At 40.1% G+C, this 16,275-nt stretch overlaps 1 protein-coding gene across 3 annotated transcripts in view; it reads left to right on the forward strand.

The window, feature by feature from the left end:
* The window catches only part of PLIN2 (perilipin 2), a 72,816-nt gene that overhangs the window by 26,970 nt on the left and 29,571 nt on the right, over positions 1–16,275 (forward strand). The window contains exon 1 of one of the 3 annotated variants that reach the window (XM_037492112.2): positions 14,487–14,568. The exons of the other annotated variants lie outside the window; for them this stretch is intronic. The gene's annotated coding sequence lies outside the window, so the exon portion shown is untranslated. Of the gene's footprint in view, positions 1–14,486; positions 14,569–16,275 lie in introns of those variants that run through there. 3 annotated transcript variants of the gene reach the window in all.

The following is a 16,275-nucleotide window of genomic DNA, read 5'->3' on the forward strand; positions in this document are numbered from 1 at the left end:
GGAGCAGAACAGGTGTTCTTACTGAAATAAACCGCTAAAGGGAGCAGTGGGCAAGACAGGAGTGGTCTGCTGCCCCGTAAGTGGGTTAATTCACTGGTCAGGGATCAAACACAGGCTGTAGAAGTGATAGTGCCTCAGCACTTAACCACTATGCCACCAGGGAGACCCCTCTGTTAGGTTTTTATAGTAGTTTTGTTTTCCTTGCATTTCAGATTTTCCCAGGATAATGCATGTTTATATTTACAAGTACTATATCAGATTCCAGAATATGAATTCCATACTCTCCTTTCTTTCTTGCCTCCTCATGCGTCTCTGAACTAATGTTTTCTTTCATCCGATAAGAAATGTAACCCTAAAAGATATGCAGCTTTCTAATGTATAATTTTAATTCTTATGTAGAACACCTAATTCAGAGTCTGTTACAAGAGTTTGCAGTCAACATAACAGATCTGAACGTAAATGGAATAATTTGCTTTTGCATTTTATGGAGATTTATTAAAGCCTAAATTTCATACTAATCATTCTTCTAACAAATGTATTTCCCCCCATAGAGTAAAAATTGCTCTATGTATAATGAAAAGGAAATCTTTTGCCTAGTGATGATCCCTGTCTTGGTTCCCCTTGCAGGAGATGGACATTATTCCCAGTTTCTTCAATATACCTCTAGAGATACTTAATACATTCCCTGCCACCCCCACCCCACCACTACCCCCCGCTGCAAGCGAGCAGAAAGCAAAGAACGTAGAAGTTCAACACACATTATTTCATTTGATCCTTACAAAAATTCCACAGGGTACACACAAAAGGTTTCCTCCCAGATCATAGAAGTGAAAATGGAGGCCCAGAGAAGTGAGACAATCATTGTAACTGTCCTACAACTAAAAAGTTGACAACAGGTTTGGTTAAGTCTTCATGTGGCACCTCTTACAGACAGACACTGGCCTAAGGGGTCCAAATGTGTTATACCTTGGAGCTGTTTTTGTTAAGTGGAGTGCTTCTTGAATGCTTCAATTTAAAAGACTCAAATGTTTCAAAATTTGGGGAGGCTTGCTTACAATTTAAATATGTTTAACAGAGAAATCTTAATGTACAGAGCTAATATACTCCATAACATTCTGCAACAGCTGAGGGAAGTACAAAGAGAAAATTGAGGTTGGCTTTTCTGTAGCATTTGCTTGCCTAGTTATCTAGGTTTTCATTTTAAAAATTTGATAGGAAATCCCAACTGTTACAAGGAAGTGTTGCTTTTGGTTTAATGTTTATCCTGCTAATGCACTCCACCCTTAAATGATCTTAGTGACTAATGGGACTGACTCTAACTGGCACCATTTCTCACTTACCAGATGTGAATTCCACTTACTAGCTTGTTTTTTGTGTCTTCTGCTAGCTTGCAGACATAAACAAAAGTAGATAAAAAGAACTCCTTAAATTAAATGCTAATTGGCAGTGATGTGTTGCTCTTTAATGTTTAAATGAGCCTGGCACAGTGGCCTCACCCAAGGGTCATACAATCTAGTCCCTCCCCTGCTGCCCACAGTGACTCAGAAGGCAGATGCAGAGAACAGGAAGGCCCAAGATTCATGTGACAAGTCATCAGCTTCACCAGGGCTAACAAAGCAGGTGGGGTATCTTCCCCTGCCCCCTAGCTTTGTTGCATTTCAGGCATTTTTTTTCTTTTAATTTTTTTCTTTTAAGGACTATTTCCCTCTCCTCAGACTGCTCTGTATTTTCTCTTTGACCTAATTTCATCTGTGAAAAAAAAAAAAAAAATGCTGTCTGGCAGGGCCTGCTGAGATTTTGTCTGGGCCTGCCTCACTGAAGAAGGCCAACGATCTGTTTTGCACACCAAGAATGGAAAAAATGTGTCTATGCTTTAGAGATTACTGAACACACTCATTCCAAAATGAATCCATTCCTTTCAGCAGGGATAATTTTTGTTAGTTAGGAAAATGAAGCTGTCAGTATTCAGTAGCCAACTGCTAGAATTTAAAGGACACTATTATCTCACAGTTTGGGATTTTTTTCTTCACCAGGCTTAAATCAGTTTCCCAAAGTGTGGTCTGAGGTGCACCTACATTAGATTTGTCAAAATTAACGAATCATTATCTCCACAGAAACACTCAGTAATGTGATTTTTTTTTTTTTAAGATTTATTGATTTATGCATACAGGAACTGGGGTGTAAGCCAGAGGTGTATTGAGGGGTGGGGTGAGAGGATTCACCAAAGAGAGTGGGAAGCAGAACAGGCAGATCTACTGAAATACACTGCTGAGGGGAGCAGCAGAGGAGACAGGAGAGGTCTGCTGCACCATGTGGGTCTGCTCCCTGGCCTACTGGGGCTCAAACTGGTGCTGTAGTGGCTGGCAGTGGCTTGATGATAGTGCTGTCTTTACCCCTGCGCCACCAGGGAGGCCCAGTAATCTGTGATTTTAGCAATCACTACAACTTATTTTCATGTACCCTTCTTCAGCTGAATCAGAGTTCATAAGCCTTTACTGGTAATATAATTCAAAGAAGCATGTTCTGAGAAAGAGGAGGGTGTTAAAGCCCCCCCTCAACTCACTTCTCCCTTTCCTCTCAAATGCTGTTTCTTATAATGTTGCATAGTCACTGTAGAAGGAAATAGGGCAAAGAGGAGGCTAAGGAGCAGCAGTCTTCTCCCTTGATTGTATTGTTGTGTGAGTGTCCTATGCTGAGAAAGTCAGATTAGACTCCTGAAGGTGGCCAAACAGGAGAAGACAGGCTAGGCCAGATAACTGATGCGACATAGTCAGTGTCCTGCCAATGTTGTGCCCACCTTTGGCAAGAGGAGGTGCTGTGCTAATTCTTAAGTGCTTTGTAATCTTGGCTTTTTCTGAAAAAGCCACTTAGCCCAGTTTAAAAAAAAAAAAGATTTAATGAATGCTTAATAATTAAGCATTTCTAAAAGAACTGACTTTAGAAAGCAAGGGGCCAGAACACAGAAACATCAATTCCAAAGAGCACCTGCACCCCTATGTTTATAGCAGCACTATTTACAATAGCTAAGCTTTGGAAACAACCCAAATGCCCAAAAATAGATGACTGGATCAAGAAGATGTGGTACATATACACCATGGAATATTACTCAGCATTCAAAAAAGATAAACACATGCAATTTGCAGCAACATGGGTGGCGCTGGAAGGGATCATGCTCAGCGAAATAAGCCAGAAAGAAAAAGAAAAATACCGGATGGTCTCACTCATAGCAGGAATCTAGAAAACTTAAATAAAGGACCAGGAAAAAGAATAACTATAAGAAAGAAAATATCAAAATCAACAAACAACTATGAACCAGAGACACTCTATGGAGGGTGGGGGGCAGGGAAAGGAGGGATTGGGGTCAAAATAAGAGGGTTGTAATTGTATGGGGAATATAAAAATAAAATTTAAATAAAAAATAAAGTATACTAACTGAACTTATTTTGGTAATCATTTCATAGTATATGTAAATCAAGCCATTATGTGGTACACCTAAACTTACACAGTGATATATGTTGATTATACATATGTATGTTGATCATAAATATTATAGTGTAATTTTGTTAGCAAACAGAAAAAGAATACAATTCATATTAAATTCTAAGGGCTCATTTTCTGAAAACAATAGACAATCATGTTATCTAATTAGATAAAAGAAGAAACATACACACACAATTAGTGATGACAAATGCAAACAAATGAAATCAAGAACACCAGACTCCTTTGTAAAATTCTACAAAGCTTCAAAGTCTTGTTGAAATGTGTCATTTTTGATATATTACCAAAATTGGTACATAGGAAGATAGAAAGTACCAGTGTATCAATAACTATAAAATAAATCAAAAGATTATCAGAAGTACTAGCTGTGGGACAAATGCCAGCCTAGAGAGTTTCACCAGTGTTTTACGGTCCATCAAGAGATAAATGATGCAGATATTATTTAAACTGCACACAGCACAGGGAAAGAAGCAAGTTTACATATTTTTACATGGGTAGTGTAAGCCTGGCTGCCAAAACCTGAAAGAGATGACACAGAGTAAAAACAAACAAAATCTTTGACAAATTTCTCATTTATACATGAAGCAAAGATCTTAAATAACATATTAGAAATACAAATCCAGCAGTATATTCAATGAATAATTCACCATGACTAAGTAGAATGTATTGTAGGGAAGCAAGTATGGCACAGCATTAGAGAATCTATTAATATAATTCAAGGTATCAACAGGTTAAAGAGGAAAACATTTTCATAGTTGTCAAATGTCAACATGGACTTGATAAAATTTAGCATTATAATTGAAAAACCAAAATCTTAGTCCTACCTAATAGATGTATTCTTCCTTAACATGACAAGGGTAGAAGATCTCTCTCAAGCAAATAACATCTGCCAGTTTACCAGACAAGTTAGATTAGAAGAAGTCAAATGGGCCTCCCCGGTGGCGCAGCGGTTGAGCGCTGGGTTGCGAAGCTGCCCGCAGCCTCTGCGGTGCCGGTTCGATCCCCGGCTGCTCTCCAGCCACCAGAGAATGGTCCCACGTGGCGCGCAGACCTCTCCTGCCGCCCGCTGCTCCCCTCAGCAGTGTGCTTCGGTCCTTCTGCCTGCTCTGCTCCCCGCTCTGGCTCTGGTGAATTCTCTCACCCTCCCGTGCTTCTGACTGTACCCAGTGCATGTATAAACAAAAAACAAACAAATAAAAATAAATTAAAAAATAAAAAAATTAAAAAAAAGAAGTCAAATGAAATAAAGCCACGAAAAAAAAAAAAAAGAAAGAAAAAGAAAGCAAGGGGCCAGAGTGCTTAAGAATTCCTCCACAAGCTTATTAAAAATACAAACTCTTGGGCCTCCCTGGTGGCACAGTGTTCAGCAACGCACTATGAAGCAATCCGAAGCCTCTGCAGCACGAGTTCAAGCCCCGGCCCGCCAGGGAGCAACCCACATGGAGAAGCGACCTCGCCTGTCTCACCCGCTGCTCCCCTCAGCAGTGTGTTTCAGTTAGTCTGCCTATTCTGTTCCCCATTCTTGTCTCTGGTGAATCCTCTCACCCCCCACACCTCTGGCCTGTACCCCAGCTCTTATATGCATAAATAAATAAATCTTGTAAAAAAAATACGAATTCTCCCTTCTGGTCATTCTAATTAAGAAGATACAGGTGTAGGGTCCTGGTCCTTACGTTTGTTAAAGCACCTAAAGTGATTTTTTTTTAATTTATTGATGCATACAAGAACTGGGGTACAGGCCAGAGGTGTGGGGGTGGGTATGTATGTGAGAGGATTTACCAGAGACAGAGTGGGGAGCAGAACAGGCAGATTGACTGAAATACACTGCTGAGGGGAGCAGTGGGCAAGATAGGAGAGGTCTAAAAACACCTAAAGTGATTCTAATGCAAATTGCTATGTGGGCATCTTAGGATATTACTTGTTTAATGGAATAGAGCCAATGATAGACTGGGAGAGGATATTTGCAATGTCTACCACTAACAGGAAATTTAAAAGCTAGGCCAGTAATTTTCAAAGTGTGGTCTATGAACTTTTGAGATCTTTGAGGAATTTCAGGGTGCTCTGCAAGGTAAAAAATTTATAATACAAATATTTTATCTTCCTTTTTTCATGTTTTGACATTTGAACTCAATATTCAAAGCCAATGTTGGGTAAAATTGATAACCTGGATAACTTAGTGGATAGTGGTATAATTACTAAGATAAAAAACATGAGAATAACCTAAGGGGAAGGGGAGAGTTTGATTTTGGATGTATTAATTTTGGGGTGCATATGTGTCATCCAAATGGAGTTTGTTGGCATTTACAAAACTGAAGCTCAGTAGAGAGTTTTGATCCAGACATACATGTAATCGACCTTAGCTAAGATGGTCCAATTATATTTTTTCTTTACATACACCCTAATTCTCCTGACAAGCTGAAATTTCCCTGACATTCTCTTTTTTTTCCCAAGGACACACATTCCCAAGATGTACCATCTGTGCAGACTTGGCAAGGAAGAAATCTGTTTCTCAATTTTCTCATGTATAAAATGAGGATAAAGAACTTTTATTATAGGATTTCTGTGAGGATTAAAGGACTTAATGTATGTTAAGTTCTAAAAATAGCACGTGATACATAGCAAGCACTCATTAAATATTAGCTTTTTAATTGTGCACTTGTACTTTCTCTTTGCAGCACTTATCACAATTCTTTGTATATAATTACCAGCTTATCAGCTCCATTAGAGTTTGGGTCTTGATCCCTGCAGTATCCCTGTATCCCTACCACTTGTATGAGAAGCTCCTCAGTAATACTTTTTTACTTTATTTTTTTTTTATTTTTAAAGATTTATTTATGCATACAAGAATTGGTGCCATGGGTGAGAGGACTCACCAGTGACAGAATGGAGAACAGAACAGGCAGATTGACTGAAATACACTTCTGAGGGGAGCGGTGGGTGAGTCAAGAGGGGTCTGCTGCGCCATGTGTGTAGCTCCCTGGCTGGCAGGGGATTGAACTCATGCTGCAGAGGCTATGGATAGCTTCATAGGTTGTGTGTTAACCCCTTGCGCCACCAGGGAGGCCCCTGCTCAGTAATACTTATTCAATTCAACGAATTAGTAGATATATCTCCCGGAGTTGTGGTTATACTGTTTTAACTTTCCTTCCATCTCCACACTGCCCTAGATTGAACTCAGATCAACATTTTGGAAAGGTGAGTTCCCTATCACTTGTTCTCCGCTTTGCACAATGTTATGTGCTTCCCAGTCCCCTGGTACATGTACATGGTTTAGGGGGTGATTGATTGGATGATATGGATTGATCCTCATCTTCTGCCACAACTTTGCCTATTGTCATATACAAGGCAAAGAGAAAAATTAGGGAAGCAACACTAAGGTTACAATGGTCAAAGTTTTACTTGGATTTTTGCAAACATAGTCTGACACCCACAAGAACATGCCTGTTTTTATCTACTATTGGCCTGAAAAATTAAATATCCCAGGCCAAATACCTCATGGCCAGTAACTGATTGCTTTATCTCAAGTATTACAGATAGCATTGAATTCCATAGATACCTCATATTGTGAATTAATAGGTACTAGTATACTTACTAGTATTTCTTTTTCATCTTATACTTTGCAAATGGATGGGTAAAAATATTCACTGTTCTCTTTGTTGTACCACAATTATAACTACTGGTTTCTTCCCCTAGTTGAAATGTACTTTTCATTGGTACATTTGGTATGACATGGTAGATTAATTTTTAGAATGCTCAAAAAAATTACCATGTGAATTATTGGTAATAACTTTCCCAGGACCAAAAAATAACCTATCAAAATCATACCAAATAGGAATGTTTTACTTTTGGATAATGGAGTCCACCTACATAACAGATCACCAATAATTTTGGGTAAATCATTTCTCTGTAAGCATAAATTTCATCATTAATAAAATGAAGAACTTGGATTGTGGTGGAAAGTTGAATTCTAATCATTTGTGTTCCTCTGCATTCAGTGCCTCAGACCCAACAAATTAATTTTTGCTCAGTTTTCTCCTTTTCACAGTTTTTCGTTGAAAAAAATAAGACAGCCATTCCATAAATCTGGAGGTAAACATTTTCTTAAATTGGGCATATGTTATTACTAGAGGCTTTTCCTTGAAAATAAAATACAGTAAAAATAAACCTTTTTATCTATTTGGCCACTGGGTGTCACCCAACATCCAAGAAGTGTAAGTCAGCAGCCTGTGCGTTACACTGCTCTGGCTTGCTCTCCAGGGCTGGCCCTTTTACCACTGGCTGAATCTGTTGTTTGCTTAGTCACATATTGGTATTCATGTGTCATTATCTTGCTGAACAAATCCCCTCAGCCATCCAGAAAATATGCTCTCCAAATAACTTAATTTTTCTATTTAAGTCAAAATAGAGTGGTTGAGTATTTGGCTACTACAAACCAGGATCAAGGCACTAAAAAGCAGAAGTTCCACTCCTACATCAAGACCCAGCTAAAATGGCACCTCTGTGGAGCTTTTTTTTTTTTTTAAGATTTATTTGTTCATGCATACAAGAACTGGGGTACAGGCCACATGTGTGGAAGTGTGAGAGGATTCACCAGAGACAGAGTGGGAAACAGAACAGGCAGACTGACTGCCTAGGGGAGCAGTGGGTGAGACAGGAGAGGTCTGCTACACCATATGTGGGTTAGCTCCCTGGCCAGAGATCAAACTCAGGCTGTAGTGGTGATATGGCTGAAACCTAACCTCTAGGTCAACAATGAGGCCCTGTAAAACCTTTTCCAAAGGGAGATGATGGTGTGACTCCGGAATGACTGATTGCACACCCAGTATTTTGAACAGTTGCTTACCTCTTTATAGAGTGACCCTTAGCACTCATCATTTTTTGTCTTGTGCAACTTTTCATTGTGCATGGGACTAACTTTGTTCTAGAGTTGAGTCATTTTCTAAATTTTACATTCACGTGGTAGTGTTAAAAGGTCTTACTATAAATGAATAACTTGGCTCTGAACTTAGGCACAGTTTGTGCTACAATGACCTCTGCTCTACTGTGATCTTTCACCTAGATGTCTGATTATTAATAGTTCTGCAGATGGACCTAATACACTTTTTAAATCAATTGATATTTGGGATATCTAAATACTTAATAAACATTATTATCCCATACATTCATAAGTTAAAAGAACTCTTCCATCTGAGTTATAAAAAACAGCACTGCCTAGTTTTTTCATCCTTTGGTGATACTAATAGTTAAATTATTGAGCCCTCACTATGTGCAAGCCCTTTAAATAATACAAGAGGTGGGTTCTATTCTTCTTATTTCCCCACCTAATAAGGGAGAAAACTGAAGCACAGAGAGCTTAAATGATTTGCTTCAAGTAATACTTTAGATAGGGAAATTGGGATAGGGAAACTTTAGATAGGGAAACATGCAGATAACATGTCAGGACACAAAGCCCTCCATCTGTGTTACCACTGCTGCCATTTCCAACCTTCCCTTCTAATCTCTCCCTGCCCTTCGAATCTCTCTGTCCTACATATTACCACCTCTACCCTCTGTTATCCTACCCAAACACTTCCAAGCAGTCAGAAGACAGCAACCCAATTTTTCTTTTATGCATACAAGAATTGGAGTGTAGGCCAGAGGTGTTGAAGGTGAGAGGATTCACTAGAGACAAAAGCAGGGAGCAGAACAGGTGGATCTACTGAAATATACCGCTAAGGAGAGCAGCGGGAGAGACAGGAGAGGTCTGCTGCGCCATGTCGGTAGCTCCCTGGCCAGGAATTGAACTCATCCTGCAGTGGCTGGCAATAGTTTGATAGAGCTGAGACTTAACCCCTGCACCACCAGGGAGGCCCCAGACAGCAACCCAAATTTATGAAGCCCCAGAATGTCATGATTCTCTGACTGGAAAATGGCAAGATTACCATTGGTTCTATTAAAGTTAAGAGAATTTCAGTGAGCACCATAGTCCTTACGTGGAGACCAAAATGTGGGGAAGAAAGTGATTTCCTGTCTCGGGATAGGTTTGTGATCTCATTGCTGCCTGTGAGGGTGATGCTGATGCTGTCAATCTATGAATCACAGTGAGTGGACATGTAGGCCGTGCTTGGATTTGTCCACTGAGACAGTTTCTCCAACAATAAAATGGGAATAATAATAATAATCCCTAAGACAAGTATAGCAAATTTACTAACTGTACAATTTCAGTGGTAGGTATATTGCTACTCACTGAACAATTCTTTTAACTTCCCTGCAAGTTTGAAATCTTCCTAATAAAATGTTGAAAAAAATAGACTTCCTACCTCTCTGGGTTCCTATAAGGTTGAAATAACATAAATTAGTGCACGATAGATGTATCTAAATAGCAGTAGCTTGGTCTGAACAGTGGTTACTTTTTGAGAGAATTTCTCTTAGCAGTTTTTTTTTTAAGATTTATTTATTTATACAAGAACTGGGGCACAGGTCAGAGATGTGGGAGGGTGAGAGAATTCACCAGAGACAGAGCTGGGAGCAGAACAGGTAGATGGACCTAAGACACTGCCGAGGGGAGCAGCGGGAAAGGCAGGAGAGGTCTGTTACGCCGTGTGGATATCTCCCTGGCAGGCCGGGAATCGAAACCGCACCACATAGGCTGCGGACAGCTTCATGGCACGGCGCTCAACCTGCTGTGCCACTGGGAAGGCTCCTCTCTTAGCAGTTCTATAAATTATTTTATAAGCAAAAATACAAATAAATATTTCTATAATCCTAGAGTTGCCAGGCTCAATCCCCCTTCACCAGTATGAAGAACAGAGTTGGTTTGTGTGTGTGTGTGTGTGTGTGTGTGTGTGTGTGTGTGTGTGTGTGAGACCCTCGCTGGCAGCCGGGGAACTAACTGGCGCTGCAGAGGCTGCGGGCAGCATCACAGCCCAGGGCTCAACCGCTGCACCACCAGGGGAGGCCCCAGAATTTTGAGGAAAAGGAAAATAGTTTCATTAATTTGCTGACAAATGAGGAGAATGGAGTCTGAGAGTCTACCGTCCTGCTTCCCAGCAGAGTGTAGGTGTATTTAACTAGAGTGACAAGTACATGAAAGATGGGAGTGGGTTAAGGTCAACACACTCATTTTTGTATCATGAGTGTCTGGTAACTGGCTGACATCAGTTTGTTTTTGTCACTATCTGGTTGTCAGCAATTCCGACAGTGTCTTTGCGAGATTCTGTCCTTGGCTTTGTTTTGAAGTTTCTTTGCAGGAGTTCTCTTTGTTTTCAGAATGTAAAGAAAAAACAGGATGTTAGTTAAAAGTGTAAATCAATTTTTGCCACACTTAAAGGGGAAAAGACTATCTCTCTAGGGCAGGAAGGGATATGTATTGTGTTGCTGGAAGGATACATAAGAAAATAGTAACATTGGTGGCCTCCAGAAGGGAGAACTTTGTGGGGGAGATGAATGGAAGGGAGACTTTTAGTTGAATTCCTTTTTTGAAAGTATGGGGAACATCATATCATTGTATGTGTCACCCATCCAAAAATAAAAGTTAATAAGTAAAACCAAAAAAATCTAATTGTCTCTTTTCAAAATAGTGTTAAGTTGTTTATACTTAACACTTATTGTAAGTGTTAAGTTGCAGGATTTGTTGTGCATTGCTCTTGGCTAGCCAAGAAATCCAGCTTTGTGAAGTAAGGCTTTGTGAGGCTTGCCTGACCCACCATCATCCAACTGGCTCTGTCTGTTTGAGGACATATTTAGCTATGAGCCAAAGGACTGCATTTTCCATTCCTGTTTTCCAGAGAGGGCTGGGCCCAGAAGAAACTATATTGGGTAGTCCAGAAAGAATTAAGTGCAAACCACAGGTCTTATAGTTTGCACTGCTACAGCTTGCATTAAAGGAGGTAGACAGAGATAGGCAGTGAAGAACCTCATCTGGAACTGAGGCATAATCTGTGTAAATAATACTGGACGTGTTCCATACTTCACAATTTATAAAGTGTTCATGAACATTGCCTCCTCTGAGCCATAAAGTGCCCTACAAGTTACATTGGCATGGATTTTGTCCTGTTTTACTGTAAAGGAAACTAATTGCATGGCCATGAGTTAGAAGTTACCCTTCCAACTGCAGAAGCAGTTGGCTGAGGGTATTGCTGGGTTCTGAAATCCATCACTGTATTTGAGCAGAGGCTTTATTTCCCATGGGCTTCTCCTGCCTGGTTGCAGTAGGGATGGGAAGGCAGCTCATTCTCTGGAGACCCAAGAATCCTCTGATTGCTTGAGTGTTCAACCACCTTTGCTGAAGTTAGAATTCATGGTGTAGGAGATCTCCCCCAATATTGTTCAGATAGGCTTTTTCCAAGAGTTCTAGAACAGGCTTTTTCTTATATGTATGCCACCTTGGAGTGTGGTGCTAAATTAAATTGAGGCCCTGTGGGTCTTAAGAGAAATTGATACCATGAGCTTAAAGAATGAAGATTATGCAGATTTAGGATCATCTACAGAAATATTTTTTAAAAGATTTATTTATGCATACAAGAACTGGGGTGTAGGCCAGAGGTGCAAGAGGGTTAGAGGATTCACCAGAGACAGAGTGGGGAGCAGAACAGGCAGATCTACTGAAATACACTGTTGAGGGGAGCAACAGGCGTGACAGGAGAGGTCTGCTGTGCCATGTGGGTTAGCTTTCTGGCTGGGGAACGAACTCGTGCTACAGTGGCTGTTGATAGCTTCATAGTGCTGAGACTTAACGCCTTGCACCACCAGGGAGGCCCCAGAAATAATATTTTTATTAGCCAAATCTATATTAAAGTAGGGCAAACATCTAGAGCACCTGACTTTGTGCTATGAAGCCATCCAACCCTCACCATGTGAGATACTCTCCTCTCTCCTTGATGCCCTGGGACCCTCTCCCAGTCCTTTGCTCAGGATGCAAACCCTCAGTCTGCCCCACTTATTGTAGAATTTCTCCATAAGTATTATAATTCTCTATATGCATGTAATTAAATTTTTTTTTTCTTCTGCGAATCTATCTGATGTTAATTTCTATGCTCAACCAGTCCCCAACCAAAGGGGTGGGGGAATTTTCCCTCGTTCCCCAACAACTACAATCTAACATACTTCCGGACCTCCCTGGTGGCCTAGGGATTAAGTTTCAGTGCTATCACCCATACAACTTGAGTTCCATCCCCAGCCAGGGAGCTAACCCATATATGGCACAGCAGACCTCTCCTGTCTGTCCCACTGCTCCCCTTAGCAGTGTATTTCAGTAAATCTGCCTGTCCTGTTCCCCACTCTCTCTCTGGTGAATCCTCTCACCCCCTGTACCTCTGGCCTATACCCCAATTCTTCCATGCAAAAAAAAAAAAAAAAAAAAAACCACACCCAAAAAGCAAGAAAACAAACAAACAAAAACACATACTTCTGCTTAACCTTCCTGCCTTCCTCTCTTCATCATAGTCTAGCTCCTTCCTGTTTTCTCTTAGCACATTTCCTAGAAGTTTAATACTGTTTGACATTAAAAATAAGTCTAAAGATTCTAAGTAGTTCTTCTACTCAGTGCACTGTATTGTCTTTCTTTTCACAATTCACATCACCATGAGTCACTATATAGACATATCCTTTTTTCTGCCTCCTTACTGTAATTTAATATATATTTTTTAAAGATTTATTTATTTATGCATATGAGAACCGGGGTGCAGGCCAGAGATGTGGGGAGGGGGATGAGAGGATTCACCAGAGACAGTGGGGAGCAGAACAGCCAGATCCACTGAAATACACTGCTGAGGGGAGTAGCAGGCGAGACAGGAGAGGTCTGCCATGCCATGTGGGTCACCTCCCTGTCCAGGGATGGAACTCGTGCTGCAGAGGCTGCAGACAGCTTCATAGTGCTGCATCGTAATCCCTTGCACCACCAGGGAGGCCCCTAATTTATTTTTATTAAAAAATTTATGTATGTGATTGTGTCTAGCATAGCAAATTATTTTATCTTTTAAAAAATGTAACTGTTTTATTAAATTATGTAAACTTTTAAGATTGAGTTTCATAAAGCTTTCTGTTTAGTATATCTGCAGACTTCCAGCTTTCTTTTGTTGCTGTTCTCTGTTTAATATTTTGTCCTCTATCATTTTCCATATTCACTTTTCATTGTCTTTATTACTGGTCTGGGGTTTACGACTCTGCTGGCCATCTATAGATTTTAGGAATTTATGTCAGAATAACTACTATTTGGCAAAACCCATATGGTCTGACTGGGAACATCGTAAACCCACAAATGCCTGCCTAAGGAGGAAGTAGTTTAGGTCTGTTGAAATCAAATCACCAGAATAATGGGGATATTTTAAGTTGTGAGCAGGATTGTATGTGGGGTGAGGGAGAGAAACCCACAGGCCCTTACTTCTACTGAATAGGTCCTTCCTGGAACTGGCTGGCAGGCATTCTCAGGAATCCATTGGGAGGTCATTCTCAATGAACAGAATGTTTTGTCAGAATAATTAGAACTTTCTTCCTAAAGTGTACTTGGCGGAGAAAGAAAGCAGGAACTTCTCATGGGTCAATGTTCTGGGAGTGGTTGACCCGGAAGTAAGACACGAAAAGAGAGCTACTGAGTAAGAATGGTAAAGAAGATTTTGAAGCAACTTGATTTCCTTGATTTGGGTGGAAGCAGCCTTCATAGGCAGCTGACCAGAGCATTAGAATGCTTGCCTTCTGCTCATACGTCTCTAGAGAGACAGGAAGTATGGGTAGAGGAGAGTGTGAAAGTGAGGCCACTGGAAAATACGAGCTTGAGCAGTTTATTTAACTTGGTGAAAAAATGAAGAATATCTTCAAGAAATTGCATTTCTGTAGGCACACTGGTGATTAGTGGGAATTGGTACCTACATGTACTCGCAAACATTGAGAGAGGGAAGGATTAATGTTGCTTTGCCCCTTTATATTGTCAGAATCTTCCGACACTAACTTTATTTTGGGCTTTCAAGAACAGGGGTCATGAACTTCCTGTCGTGACCCAGTGGCGCCTGGACAGAGTTGCCTACACAGTGTCATGAACTTTGTGTCATGGAAAAGGACGTCCTGGTTCCCTGCCAACATGTGATGTGCCAAATGGTTTGTATGCCACGAAGTTCCTCATCTCACCTCCACCATTTCCTGCATGCGTTTTGAAGGCTCCACTTAGCCATCCCTGTCCTTTTTAGTGAAAAAGCATGCCATATATTAATATTGATAATCTAAACCAAATCTTATGAATATTAGGTTAGACAAATATTAGATTTGGTTAGAAAAAACCAAATCTTATGAATATTAGGTTAGACACTAATAGAAAAATATATGGGAATGCCATTGTCCAGAAAATCAACAGTGCGTACTTCTAGATGACAGAATTATGGGTGATTATTATTATTTTATTCATATTTATATTTAAAATTTTTCTTCAATAAGCATACAGTACATATTTTACATATTATTTTCCTAAACAAATAAAATGCTATTTTTCATACATTAGAGATCAAACTGTGCTGCAGGGGGTCTTGTTGTGCCAGCAAGATAGGATACTGACAAGCAGCGAAGAGAAGGGGCCTCACACCGTGGGGCTGAAGATCTGGCATCCCTTTGCTTTTTGTTCTTGGTCATAAAGAGAAAAATTTATCAGAAAGTATATTAGGCAATAAATTATATGTATCAGCATACTGTAAGTAAATGGCACTGAAAATTGTCTGTTTAGAAATTAGTTATTACACAATTTGGCCCACTTGACAATGGGAGACGGTTTGTTGTGCATGCCTGACAAGCAATCCAGCACAATAATTCTAGTAGGTCCTTCTTTTGCCTTCTCTTGAAGTTTCTTGGGAAAGTTTTTAAATGAAGCTATTTGAGTTAAGGAGTTTCTAGGTAGAAAAAGTTCTGATAGCTGAGTAGCAGTTGGTCTCTGGCTGAAGGCCATGCGAATAAGGAAAGTCTTTTCTTGCTTAGGCTTTAGCTGATAGGGATATACTGGCGGCTATCTACTGTCTTAGGTTATTGTACAGTTGAAACAATGAGTTCTATTGTAAGCCTTAGTTTTTTATTAACCTTGAAGGTTGCCTTCTTACTGAGAGCACAAAGTGGCCAAAAGCCTATGGGAAAAGGGATGCACTAATTGTTTCTGCTTTGTTTCTATGCACATGATAATGTAATCTCATGGCTTGCTAAAAATGTGTAAATAAAGAACCTGCTGAGCCTCTCAGCTGAAGATACTTGCACCTCATCCAGTGTCAGTGTCTCCTCACTACCTCATGCCCTTCCCCTCAGCCCCTTGATGTGTCACCTAGGCCGTCTCAGCCTTTCAGGAACCCCTAACCCGACATTTTGCCAGAGGCTGGCCCCCCCGCAGAAGTGTTCATTGATCAAAGACAAATGATACCTCAATAAAGGAAATTGTATTTCCAATATCCATATCCCTCTCTCACACAAAACCTCTTTTTTTTTAATTTTTTAAATTTCTTTTCTTTTTTTTCTTTTTTTTCTTTTCTTTTTTAAACCTCTCTTATCCCAAGCATTCATCAAACTGACTTCTTTAGGGTTTCCTTTCAACTCTGAGAGGATGTCTTTCAAAAGCAGAAAATTTTTAAGAGAGGTAGAGTGAGAAGATTAAAATCAGCATATATGATATATATTTTAGTCAATTTAATTCAGCTCTATATGATCTCGGTACACATGGATTTAGCTATTTGTCTTTCTTTTCAAAATTATATCTGTGACCTGTAAGGCCAGCCTGAATGTCTTAAGGAAGGGAGGGGAGATGTTTTGAGTCCATATTCTATTACTTTCTTGTTA

The sequence above is a fragment of the Talpa occidentalis genome, unplaced genomic scaffold (assembly GCF_014898055.3).
Source record: "Talpa occidentalis isolate TD23 unplaced genomic scaffold, MPIMG_talOcc4v2.1 talOcc4.7, whole genome shotgun sequence".
In the NCBI taxonomy this organism is placed as follows: Eukaryota; Metazoa; Chordata; class Mammalia; order Eulipotyphla; family Talpidae; genus Talpa; species Talpa occidentalis.